The sequence below is a fragment of the Podarcis muralis genome, chromosome 17, assembly GCF_964188315.1.
Source record: "Podarcis muralis chromosome 17, rPodMur119.hap1.1, whole genome shotgun sequence".
NCBI classification, from domain to species: Eukaryota; Metazoa; Chordata; class Lepidosauria; order Squamata; family Lacertidae; genus Podarcis; species Podarcis muralis.
This window is the reverse complement of record NC_135671.1, coordinates 8676250-8690287: the sequence shown is the minus strand read 5'-3', so window position 1 is coordinate 8690287 and position 14038 is coordinate 8676250.

Genomic DNA, 14038 nt, shown 5'->3' with positions numbered 1-14038 from the left:
GGAAAGTGGAAATTAAAGACGTATGATCAGATCAAGGAGAAAGTACACGACTGGCTGCATTATTTTCAGTTAAATGGAATGTTTAGGAAAGACTTTACAGATAAAGGATATACTGATAAAGAATCCAGATTTCAGATTGAAATATTGAATAACAATCATAGAATTCTGTCTAAAATGTATAACCAGCTGTTGGGCTGGAACTTAATAGATGAAGAGGTAAAGTCGGTTGCGATACATTGGGCGAGAGACATCGGTCATAACATATATGCCGAAGAATGGGAGAAGCTTTGGAAAACACACCTTAAGTTTACAGCATGTGTGTCACTAAAGGAGAATCTAATGAAAATGTTTTACCGTTGGTATCTAACTCCTGTAAAATTAGCCAAAATGTATGGGACCTGTAATAAATGTTGGAAGTGTAGAGAAAGGGAGGGGTCCTTTTTTCACATGTGGTGGGAGTGTCAAAAGGTTAAAGAGTTCTGGGAGGGGGTGTATAACGAACTGAAAAAAATCTTAAGATATACTTTTGTTAAAAAACCGGAGGCGTTTCTGCTGGGATTGGTAGGGAGGGAGATAAAAAAGAAAGATCATAGGTTCTTCCAGTATGCAACATCGGCTGCAAGAATCTTAATAGCCCAAAATTGGAAATCTGAGAATTTGCCGACAATTGAAGAATGGAGAGCAAAACTGTTAGATTATGCGGAGATGGATAAGATGACAGGGAAAATTAGATACTCCAAAGATCAGAGGTTCATTGAGGAGTGGGAAAATTTTACGAACTATCTGGAAAATTTGAGTGAAGGACAAATAACATTAGTGGGTTTTAAAGGAGCTCTGTAAAAAGAAAAAAGGGTACTGTCAAAGAGAAAGAGAAGAACTAGGATGGTTAACGACATTACAAACTAAGAAATGCGAATACCTATAAGGATATTATGGATGATTTGTGGAAAGGTTGAAGGAAGTCGTATCAAACAATTTGTAATTATGAGACTGTAACTTTTATGTTTTAAATTTTTTAATATGCAAATCAATAAAAATTATTTAAAAAAAAAAAAAGAGAGAGAATTTTTTTTTGTTTTGACTATGGCAGACCAACACGGCTACCTATCTGTAACTTTAGCAAGCAAAAACAACATTTCAAACTGGGTGATTCTGGATCTCTGTTCTGGTGCTTCTAGTTGTTGAGCAGCAGCTATACCATGTGGGAAAACACCTTCTTAAGTTCTAGCATAGCTCCCCACCCTGCAGAGAGCCTATTGGTACCTAGGGCAACCAGATGAAAAAGAGGACACAACTCCAGCATCATGAACAGTTGTGCTGTAACGCAAGACACACCTGCTAAAATTTCCTATGCAAAGCCACTAAAGCTGCCAAAGCATTTTGCCTCTGTACACACTATTGGCTCCTACAGTCATGGCCCATATATAAATAATTTCAGGCCAGGCTTGGGCCATTGCTTGAGCAGCAATTCATGCGGCATTATGTGCCACCTCTTGCTAGACCAGGGCTTCCCACACTTGGGTCTCCAGCTGTTTTTGGACTACAATTCCCATAATTCCTGACCACTGGCCCTGCTAGCTAGGGATGATGGGAGTTGTAGTCCCCAAACAGCTGGAGACCCAAGCTTTGGAAACCCTGTGCTAGACTTTGGTTCTAGCCTATGGTTCCCTTTGCTTTCCCTTTTGATGGATTACCTGCACCTGACCCTCCTGAATGCGTCTTGTCCTCTGTAGTGACATTTAAAGCACACTCAATGCACATTTCAAGCACACAATGCTGCCCAAACTGGGAAGTGCCATTTCACCCTCACAGAGCTACAGTTTAAAGCACCCTTAACAAACTACAGGTCCCAGGGTTATTCAGGAGAAGCCACACACTTGAAATGTGTGTTGAATGGTGTGGCTCTGCCCTTCGTTCCAGACCCTGCCTCAAAGAACTCTACCTAGGAGATTCACATTGTTAATGCACCATGCAGTTGTGCCCTAAGTCCCTTGGACATTCTGCTGCCTTAGTCAAATGAACAAAAGATGAGCTCCTTTGTAATTAGAAAACGGGCTAGTTTCTTACCCAGCTCTACCTAGGTAAGGTAGAGGCGCAGGTTACAACAACAGCCAAGGTGACATTTTTCCACCTTTGCCGCATCAAGCAGTTGGTCCCTTCCCTTTCCCGCCCTGACCTGGCCACAGTGATCCATGCAATGATCACCTCCAGGCTTGACTACTGTATTTCGCTCTACGCGGGGCTGCCCTTGAAGCTGTCCCAGAAACTCCAGCGGGTGCAGAATGCGGCAGCGAGGCTCCTCACAGGGTCTCTGCCATGGGAGCATATTCACCCAGTGCTTTTCCAGCTGCACTGGCTCCTGGTGGAGTACAGGGTCAGATTTAAGGTGCTGGTTTTGACCTTTAAAGCCCTTCACGGCCTAGGACCCTCATACCTACGGGACCGCCTCTCCTGGTATGCCCCACGGAGGACCTTAAGGTCCATATATAGCAACACCCTAGTGGTCCCGGGCACTAAGGAAATTAGATTAGCCTCAACCAGAGCCAGGGCCTTCTCAACACTGGCTCCAGCCTGGTGGAATGCTCTGTCTCATGAGACCAGGGCCTTGCGGGATCTGATTTCTTTCCGCAGGGCCTGTAAGACAGAGTTGTTCTACCTGGCCTTTGGCTTAGAATCAGTTTGATTCCCTCCCCCTCTTTCTTTTTCCTTTCTCCTCCTATGAAAAGACTGCATCCTAATGTTTTAATGTTGTATCTTAATCTTTAATTTGTATTTTAATCAACTTGTTTTTATTATTGGTTGTTAGCTGCCCTGAGCCTGGTCTTGACTGGGGAGGGTGGGGTATAAATAAATTATTATTATTATTATTATTATTATTATTATTATTATTACCAGACAGATAGCAGCCTGTCCTTTCCTCTGGCAGGGTAGAGTCAGGGTTGCAATGGGGGAGCACATTGCCAAGTATATTTGAATTAGATTCTCTCCTGCCCCCAAGTCATTTGTGCTCTGGAAGGATTTTTATTCCCTGACCATGAGATGTCGTTTGCAGATGTGTTTGACCCAAGCAAGCACGGTAACGTACTTCAGAGGCAATTAATTACAGGCATGCTAGAATAAATAAGAACAGAGGATTAGATCTTAATATGGTTGGATCACCCTCACTCCAATCTCATGTGTACATATGCACAGCGATAGCCAAACATTTTCTATTAAAAGCTACTGAAGCATCGCCATTTGCTTCCTAGGTACTAGATTAGAATTCTATTATTAGGGGAAATCAATTAGCAGTTTGAACAGCAACAAAATCCCTCTGTGCACAAATGGAGGCTCAAGTTTGTGTTTACATGCACAGATTGAAAGCAAACATTGCCCCCACCAACACCTCACTGAACTATATACAGTAGTTAAAAACTTACTGCTGCACAACTGGGTGGATTTTAGCGGCTTTCATAATTAAACGAGTGCAAGGGGTAGCAGAAGGGCACCAACTGTTCTGATGCCAACCCTGTAGGGTAGCCTGATAGCAAAGGATGTCCTACCTGGTTTCTCTCTCTCTGCTGCCACCACCCATTTATGTGTCACTTGGGGTATAGGGTCCCCATTGCCTTAGGACAGTCACTCCATGAGTTGGGAAATAGCTGGCTGAATTTCAAATATCCTGCTGGGAAACTTCAGCCCATCTCTCCCAGGCCCTTTAACAACCACTAAAAGGTAAATGGACCCCTGACCTTTAGGCCCAGTCGTGGCGGACTCTGGGGTTGCGGCGCTCATCTCGCTTTATTGGCTGAGGGAGCCGGCGTACAGCTTCCGGGTTATGTGGCCAGCATGACTAAGCCGCTTCTGGCGAACCAGAGCAGCACACGGAAACACCGCTTACCTTCCCTCTGGAGTACTACCTATTTATCTACTTGCACTTTGACGTGCTTTCGAACTGCTAGGTTGGCAGGAGCAAGGAGCAAGCAACGGGAGCTCACCCCGTCGCGGGGATTCGAACCGCCAACCTTCTGATCGGCAAGTCCTAGGCTCTGTGGTTTAACCCACAGCACCACCCGCGTCCACTAATGGAGTCCAAACAAGGGGGTGGGATTTCACCCCCCCCCCGTGGAATCTGCCCCAACCATTCTGTTGCTGGAGCCCACTCCCAGGCAGCCCTGATCCTCTCAAGAACAAAATATAAATTATATAATACACCAATAAAACAGTATAGACAAAAAACTAAAATGAAACTAAGCTCCAGCCCCAACTAAACATTTATCCCACCCCCAATATAGCAAAAAGCAAAACAAAAACAAAAAAAACCCAACATTTCAGACAACAGAGATTAAAACTATTTTAAAACATTTTAAAACATTTTTGATTGCTGTAATCTTCCCTCCACACTCACAGCAGCAGCAGCAGTGTCCAAATGGCCTCCTAGAGCCTTTTGGCAAGTGTTGGTCCCGCCCCCTAGGCTAGATGGATTAAATCTCTAGGCCACGTTTACACATCAGCAAGCACTGCTGGACCAGAAGTATTTGAACAACAAACTTGGGTGCAGAAATCAATATATGTGCAGAAATCAATAGACAAGTTTGACTTCTCTGCTGTTTTGGAACATTACTGGAGACAAACAAAAAATACTTTCCCAAAATACTCCAAATGCATGGAAACAACTCTTGAAAGTTCCATGTGAAAGAAGAAATATGTAACCCAGTTACAGAACCTCTTTTGAAAACAATTTTCTGAATGACTCAGAGGAGAGAACTGGAGCTTCCCTGAGGAAAGAAATTATTTCTACCACGCTCCTCTGCTGAGTTGGATTATTCACCACACTGAAGTACGTCACTAGGATCCAGAAGTTTCTTCTGACTGGGATTCGTCTTAACTTTTATACTTTTCATAGCTTGACTCACTGACTTTTCCCACAGAGTATTCATGAAATACAGAGTATTCAGGAAATTCCTCTGACCAGGATCCTGGAAAAAAGAAAACTTCAGAATTCCAGTTGCTGAATATGGATTGGGGCAGAGGTAGCCAGTGCAATGCCCTCCAAATATTGCTGGATCCTCATTCCCATCAGCCCCAAAGAGCACGGCGTGATGGGAATTGTAGTCCGGCAACTTTTTGCTACCCCTGGATTAGGCAGCAGATGGAAAGCTTGGGATAGTACAGAGGAAGATAGATCCTGACAACAGGCAAATCCATACACAGAATTCATATACAGGCTATATATATAGAATTCATATACAGGCTATATACAGAATTCATATATAGGCTAGCATTACTGCTGACATCCCAAAGTAAAGTTTTATCATTTAAAAAATGGCAGCTAGTCAAATCAGGTTGGCTAATGCAAGCCCAGTTCATCACCTTTTTAAGGCATGGAATCAAATACTAAAGCGGTGTGGTTATGAACTCTAAACTAGAGTTTAAAGGTAAAGGTAAAGGGACCCCTGACCATTAGGTCCAGTCGCGGACGACTCTGGGGTTGTGGCGCTCATCTCGCTTTATTGGCCAAGGGAGCCAGCATGTGGCTTCCGGGTCATGTGGCCAGCATGACTAAGCCGCTTCTGGTGAACCAGAGCAGCGCATGGAAACGCCGTTTACCTTCCCGCCGGAGCGGTACCTATTTATCTACTTGCACTTGATGTGCTTTTGAACTGATAGGTGGGCAGGAGCTAGGGCCGAACAATGGGAGTTCACCCTGTCGCAGGGAATCGAACTGCCGACCTTCTGATTGGCAAGTCCTAGGCTCTGTGGTTTAACCCACAGCGCCACCCGCATCCCTAAAAACTAGAGTTTAGGCTGCCTTAAAAAAGGATTAGCCAAAATCACAAAGGATGAGTGTATCGATGGCTGCTAAGCCTGAGAGCTAATAGACCTTCCATATTCAGAGGATAGATATCTCTGGGTACAGATGAAGAGGTTTTTTTAAAAGAGAGAGAGGGTGCCTATTTTCATTTTGCTCCCGCTAGGGACTTCCTGGAGACATTTGGCTGGGTACTGAAATCAGAATGCAGTACCAGAGGATTATTTTATCTAACCCACCAAGGCAGGTTTTAGGTCCTTACATTTCGAAGTTCATTCATGTAGATATTATTAGAATATGAATGATCAGCCTTGCAGAGGAGAGATTTATGGTGCCATGGCAACCGTCGCTGTAGCAACCAGTAATGAATTGCCTGCCAAAGGAGCACAGATATGAAATCTGGTTTCAGTGAAAAGCATGATGCAGTAATTACAGGAATTTCTTTTGCCGAGCCCGTGTGGCAGGCCAGAGATACGCGCATCGCTCCGAGGAGTCTGGTGGCTCCGTCAGACATGAAAGAAAACCTCGCGGTGCCAAAGCAACGCAAGTTTCTGCACAAAGGAATCCCATTATTGAGTGAGGCAAATCCCCCGCCCAGTTGAGACAGGAAGAGGGTACCATCGTTTGAATGTTTCACAAATAGCAAGGAAGCAGCACTCATTTCAGAGAGTAATTAGCGGAGCTCTCTTTCTGTGGTGAATGTTCCAATCCTGCAGAGTAGTTAACGATGTGATGGGGGGTAGCTTGCTTTCCCGCTGAATTTCATGCAAAGAAAACTAGGTGGCTCCTCCACCCCACCCAAATCCAGCCAACTTTACTGATTAAGCTTCTCAGGCACAGAAGGTATTTCTTCGCTTTCCCTCCATCTTGCGATGGCATCATCTCACCTAACCTAGCCTCGCTCCAACCACCTTGCCACTTGACTTGGCAAAAACTGAACTCTAGACGTTTGCTGACCCTGAAAAAGAACTGTTCTCTTCAGATTAAATTATACAACAGAAAAAATGTATTTAAAATAAAAATAAAGAACCAAACTTTTCTGCTTTACTGTCAACTCTCCTTTGCCAAAATGAACTATGCATTCCTGGCATACCCTATTGCCTTCCTGGAGCTATCCCTGGTGCTGACCGGTTGCTAAAATTCATGGAAATGAGCGGATCAAATCATATCCTCTCTGGCTTCAAGTATATGGGTAATGCTGTTGCTAGAGGACTGTTCAGTGTGCTATTATTATGCTGAAGTGTGTGACTTCCAGACAATCTCAAGTCCTTCCTTCTTTCCTGTAATAAATAATAATATTATTATTCTTCCTTCCTTCTCTTTTCTTCATATTCTGTGCTGCCTTTTTTGTTTTATCTTCTTCCCCCAATGATCCCAGAAGGCACAGAACTCCCCTTTAAGCTTATCTAAGACTGATCCTTTTCTTCCTGGAAAAGGACACAGTTAAAGTTCAAGAGCTTTGCAACAGGTGGAGAGATATTTAACAAGTGCAGCCTTTTCCGTCCTCCGAACTCCATGAGTCACTCTATCAGTTTCTACCTGTGGTTCGGCATCTTTCAGAAAAATTGACGCTAATGCTTAAAGGTTGGTGGCAGCCCTAACTTTATCCATCTTTAATCAGATTGTTTAGCATTCTCACATCAAGGGTGCACGTCTGAGCTAGTATTTTCCTGCGTAGCTTGCTTGGAAGAGCTTTCTCTCCCAACCACAAGGGGGCATGACTGGCTTTTCATAATTATCCTTTCCACTAAGATTCCCCATCAAAAACAAGGCCTTCAGGAAAGTACCTACAAGTGAATACTACTTAAGAGGGCTGGTGCCATTGTTCAGAAAAATAAACGTTACGCTTATTATTATATGATATTTTCCAAGGAGATGTAGACAGACATAAAGGTAAAGGTAAAGGTACCCCTGCCCGTACGGGCCAGTCTTGACAGACTCTAGGGTTGTGCGCCCATCTCACTCAAGAAGCCGGGGGCCAGCGCTGTCCGGAGACACTTCCGGGTCACATGGCCAGCGTGACAAAGCCGCATCTGGCGAGCCAGCGCAGCACACGGAAACGCCGTTTACCTTCCCGCTAGTAAGCGGTCCCTATTTATCTACTTGCACCCGGGGGTGCTTTCGAACTGCTAGGTTGGCAGGCGCTGGGACCGAGCAACGGGAGCGCACCCCGCCACAGGGATTCGAACCGCCGACCTTTCGATCGGCAAGCCCTAGGCGCTGAGGCTTTTACCCACAGCGCCACCCATGTCCCGTAGACAGACATACCCAGTGCTTTTTTCCCCCAGCTGGAGAAAAAGTTCTAGTACCTCTCAGGTGGGTGCCATTGTGGGCCATCACTCCCCCCACCCACTTCTTGCCTTGATGTCCTTCTGAGAAGCCCCAAATGAACATTTCAAGTCAAAACAGAAGCTGGCCAGCTTGTGCGAGTCAACACGTTTTTTAGATCTATGACTCCACCTAGCCACTCCTAGCCACGATTGGTCAAGCCACAGGGTGCGGCCAATTCATATTTCCTTTTCTTCAATCTGTCTCTCATGTAGTGGAGGCAGGCTTTAAGCTTTCCAGGCAGGTCTCTACCATTCCAGCAAGGCCTCTACCCTTTGTGTGAGGACCCTTCCAAGGTGCCCTAGTCATCTGCCTGAATCTAAGAGAACGAGGGAGGCAGGAGTCCATCCCATGCTGCTCATGAAAGTGAGAGAAGGAAATAACCAAATTGTCCCCCATGGGGTACTTACATATAGATATGTCCAGTTCATTGTGGCATCTGACAATGTGACTGAGCCAAAGGTTAGGAGTGCTTATCACTAAGCTTTCAGGGGGTGTAAAAAACACCCCTTTGTCAATGATTTTTTTAGGGAGACCCTGCAGACAGTAAAAAGCGTTTTCCTATCAAGAGTAAGGGCAGGAAACATTGTCCTCACTCTTCATTATTTTGTCATGCTGATGAAGGTGATGTACAGTTTGAAGGTCCCTGTGTGAGAGACAGGGAAGGGGAAATCTCTCAGGATGAGAGCCTGGGAGAAGGGAGGGGCGCCCCCCAGGTGAGACATACCATTTTCTGTATGGGACAAAAGTTAAGATACATTTATGAGAGAGGATCCTGTATTTTTCTATCTCTTCTATCCTTTGCTTTCTTCTTTTATTTTCTTTTTCTTAAAAAAAGTATTATTATTTTGCTTAACTAGCTTGTCTTTTATTGTACTGTGAAAAGTGTTAATAAAACTATATCTGTAAAAGGTAAAGGTACCCCTGCCCATACGGGCCAGTCTTGACAGCCTCTAGGGTTGTGCGCCCATCTCACTTAAGAGGCCGGGGGCCAGCGCTGTCCGGAGACACTTCCGGGTCACGTGGCCAGCGTGACAAAGCTGCATCTGGCAAGCCAGCGCAGCACATAGAAACGCCGTTTACCTTCCCGCCAGTAAGCTGTCCCTGTTTATCTACTTGCACCCGGGAGTGCTTTCGAACTGCTAGGTTGGCAGGCGCTGGGACCGAGCAACGGGAGCGCACCCCGCCACGGGGATTCGAACAGCCGACCTTTCGATTGGCAAGCCCTAGGCGCTGAGGCTTTTACCCACAGCGCCACCCGCGTCCCTGGGTGCTCTGTATCTATCTATATCTGTATCTATATCTGTATCTATCTATAATTTTGTCACATAGCCAGAGAGGATTGGCTGCGTCGCACCATGAAAGTGGTCCTCAAATGGCTGGGATCATGTAATTATTTGGGTTGTTGTTGTTGTTGTTGTTGTTGTTGTTTTAGAAGTGTTAAAGGAAATGGCATAGGACAGTGCAAGGGGCAAGCAAAGGAGACTTCAGAGAATGTTGGGGGAAGTGGCAAAGTTTGGGGGCAAACACCTTGCATGTCCTTACATGAAAATGACTCCAGTAGCTACAACAGTAATATATCAAATTGCCCTGGCATACAATGGCTGGGGGATGCGGGTGGCGCTGTGGGTTAAACCACAGAGCCTAAGACTTGCCAAGCAGAAGGTCAGCGGTTCAAATCCCCACGACGGGGTGAGCTCCCGTTGCTCAGTCCCTGCTCCTGCCCACCTAGCAGTTTGAAAGCACCTCAAAGTGCAAGTAGATAAATAGGTACCACTCCAGCGGGAAGGTAAACGGCGTTTCCGTGCGCTGCTCTGGTTCCCCAGAAGCGGCTTAGTCATGCTGGCCACATGACCCGGAAGCTGTACGCCGGCTCCCTCAGCCAATAAAGCGAGATGAGTGCCGCAACCCCAGTGTCGGTCACGACTGGACCTAATGGTCAGGGGTCCCTTTAACTTTACAATGGCTGGAGTGGGGGGAGAGGATAAAATAGCAACCCACACCATACACTTAAAGGACACAGCAACACCCTCAAAGACTCCTGGGAACTGTAGGTTGCTTCTCAAAGAGCTACAATTCCCAAGGAAACTATAGTTCCCAGGATTTTTTGAGGGAAAGCCACGTGCTTTAAATGTGTGGTATGGATTTGACCAAACACACACACACACACACACTTTGCAATTAGGAAAGAAGTTAAAGCGATGAGTCTCAATGGGACATCTGTCTTCCCATCTCTCATGATTTGGGCCATCTCCCTGCCTCTTTCATGGGAAGAAGGCGCCAAGTCCCGAACCACGTGGCACAAGCAAAATGAACCCTGCCAGCCTCCACAGTTACTTGTCATGATGAAACAACTGTTTTACGTGGAAATTGGAAACCCTCCAGCGCATGTCATCCTCCTCCTCATCAGCACTGCCCAGATATTTCAATATTTGGCTAACCGATCCCACCTTTCTGTTGAACTTAGTTCTCCGCCCCCCCCTTTACTGGTGGTTTTTTTTTTTTTACTTCCTATTTTAGGACTTTAATGGATAACTGTTAAAAGCCACTCTCTTCCAAGGGCAAGTTTTAAAGACGTCATTTGACAAGGTTGCTCTCTGCAGCGTATGGAGACATTGGGGGGAGGAATTGTGGCCCCAAAGAGACGATGAGGTTGTGATTCATTTGAGAAAGCCTGGTGACATCATAAACCCCAAGGACATATGTGTGAGCGGCAGCCGCTGAGGCTCAGAGAGGGAACAGAATGTGCTGTTTGTTTCAGGGCCACCGTGTGCACGTTCTGGTGGCAAAACACGGTGACATTTTTAACAGCGGTGGAAGCAGAAACAAAGATCTCTTGCAGGAACAGCTAGTTGTTGCTTCACTGCTACCCTTCAACTGTGGCCTTCCTGTGCCATCTCCCACTTCCTCCCTGAAAGAAATAAATGCACATAAAGGTAAAGGTAAAGGTACCCCTGCCCGTACAGGCCAGTCGTGACCTACTCTAGGGTTGTGCGCCCATCTCACTTAAGAGGCCGGGGGCCAGCGCTGTCCGGAGACACTCACTTCCGGGTCACGTGGCCAGCGTGACAAAGCTGCATCTGGCGAGCCAGCGCAGCACACGGAAACGCCGTTTACCTTCCCGCTAGTAAGCGGTCCCTATTTATCTACTTGCACCCGAAGGTGCTTTCGAACTGCTAGGTGGGCAGGCGCTGGGACCGAGCAACGGGAGTGCACCCCGCCGCGGGGATTCGAACCGCCGACCTTTCGATCGGCAAGCCCTAGGCGCTGAGGCTTTTACCCACTGCGCCACCCGCTTCCCAAATGCACATAGGAGCTACCTTAAATGGAACAAGGTAAAGGTAAAAAAAGTAAAGGACCCCTGGACGGTTAAATCCAGTCAAAGGAGACTATGGGGTTGCAGCACTCATCTCACTTTCAGCCTGAGGGAGCTGGCGTTTGTCCACAGACAGTTTTCCGGGTCATGTTGCCAGCAAGACTAAACCACTTCTGGTGCAATGGAACACCGTGACAGAAACCTGAGAGCACGGAAACATCGTTTACCTTGCCGTCACAGCGGTACCTATTTATCTACTTGCACTGGTGTGCTTTCGAACTGCTAGGTTGGCAGGAGCTGGGACAGAGCAACGGGAGCTCACTCCGCCGTGGGGATTAGAACCGCCGACCTTCTGATCAGCAAGCCCAAGAGCCCCAGTGGTTTAGACCACAGCACCACCCGCGTTCCTTCAAAATGGAACAAGACCATTGGTCCATCTAATTCAGCACTATTATATAAGAAGAGCACCTCTGAGCATGTACAGATTGCTCCCGCCTCATATAAACAGACAAGGTCTTTGCATCTCTAATAATAATACTGAGCGCTTATATAAATTTTACATAATACCTTAAAGCAGGGGAAGCCAACATGATGCCTTCTGAATGTGATTGGACTACAACTGCTCTCAGCCATCAGCTGACAAGGTCAGTGGCCAGGGAACATTTACATAACACTATACTGACCCCCCCCCCCGCCTTACTACGTTCTAAGTGCATGATTTCAAATGAATTGCACAGACACTGTATATTCACATACCTTATTTCTCCAGGGGTACAAAAAGTGTCCCCCTGAAGTATGCTGGGAAAGTTAGTGGCAATCACAGTGACTTTGTTGTTGTTTAGTCGTTTAGTCGTGTCCACCTCTTCGTGACCCCCTGGACCAGAGCACGCCAGGCACTCCTGTCTTCCACTGCCTCCCGAAGTTTGGTCAAACTCATGCTGGTAGCTTCGAGAACACTGTCCAACCATCTCGTCCTCTGTCGTCCCCTTCTCCTTGTGCCCTCCATCTTTCCCAGCATCAGGGTCTTTTCCAGGGAGTCTTCTCTTCTCGTGAGGTGGCCAAAGTATTGGAGCCTCAGCTTCAGGATCTGTCCTTCCAGTGAGTACTCAGGGCTGATTTCCTTAAGAATGGATAGGTTGGATCTTCTTGCAGTCCATAGGACTCTCAAGTCTCCTCCAGCACCATAATTCAAAAGTATCAATTCTTCGGCAACCAGCCTTCTTTATAGTCCAGCTCTCACTTTGTTGGCAAGGTGATGTCTCTGCTTTTTAATGTCCTCCGCTCTTCCTCAGTAGCATATTGGACGCCTTCCGACCTGAGGGGCTCATCTTCCAGCGTCATAACTTTTATATGCCTGTTGTCTTTGTCCGTGGAGTTTTCTTGGCAGGGATACTGGAGTGACTTGCCGGTTCCTGCTCCAGGTGGATCACGTTTGGTCAAAACTCTCCACTATGACCTGTTCATCTTGGGTGGCCCTGCACGGCATAGCTCATAGCTTCTCTGAGTTATTCAAGCCCCTTCGCCATGGCAAGGCAGTGATCCATGAAGGGGCACAGTGACTTTATTCCTCTTCAGTGAAGCACATTCAGTGGCACGAAAGATGGTGCGAGTTACTGTCTCCAGCACCCCAAAACATGGGAAACAGAAGATCAATGTGAAAAGGAGGATTTATTCTATGCCACATGCTGACTCAGACTATGCTACAAACCTATATCAGTTTCCTTTCGGTTTAACTGTTATGGCTCCCCCATAACAGGAGACTCCTGAGAACAGGAGCGTCGTGAGAGGCCTTCTACTGTCATGGACTGGTTGGAGACATAGGAATGTGGGGAGGAACCAGTTGCGGAATCCCCAAGGGAAGAAGACTCAGAGCCCAGTGGTGATGGGGTGATGATGGATGGACTTAGTGAGCTGGGAGAGTCAGTGGCAGAGAGAAGTCAGAAGCAGAGGCAGAAGCAGGAGAGGAGGGAGGCCAAGAGGCAGAGATTAACCAGGCTGGCAAAGAGTCACCGGCGTCTCCCCCTCCTGCTGTGTCAAGCTCCTCTCCCCCCTGACTCCCAGAACCAAGAGAGGTATGAAAAGGGAGGAGCAAAGGTAGGCTGCACGTGGGCGCAGTCTCCAATTGCTTGGGAAAAGCCCTGGCAAGGAGAAGACATTGTCGGCTGTGGGGAGATGGGGGACCTTTAGTCTCGGCAACTGATTCAATGGAGTAAGACCTACAGAGCATGAGCTACTGTGACACTCAGCCAAGTCTGTGGAGATCATGTTTCGCTAAAGAAGAGGCACAATGTATATTTCTAGGTGAGCGAGTTGTGTCCTAGATGTTAAGAACTCTGAAATAAAAATAACAGTATATGTTAATGAGAGGAGTCTGGCAATGGGGGTGAGTCCCGCAAAATCATAATTTTTTTGTATACTTCTAGTAGTAAGGTAAAGGGACCCCTGACCATTAGGTCCAGTCGTGGCCGACTCTGGGGTTGCAGTGCTCATCTCGCTTTATTGGCTGAGGCAGCCGGCGTACAGCCAGCATGACTAAGCCGCTTCTGGCGAACCAGAGCAGCTCACGGAAACACCGTTTACCTTCCCGCTGGAGTGGTACCTAT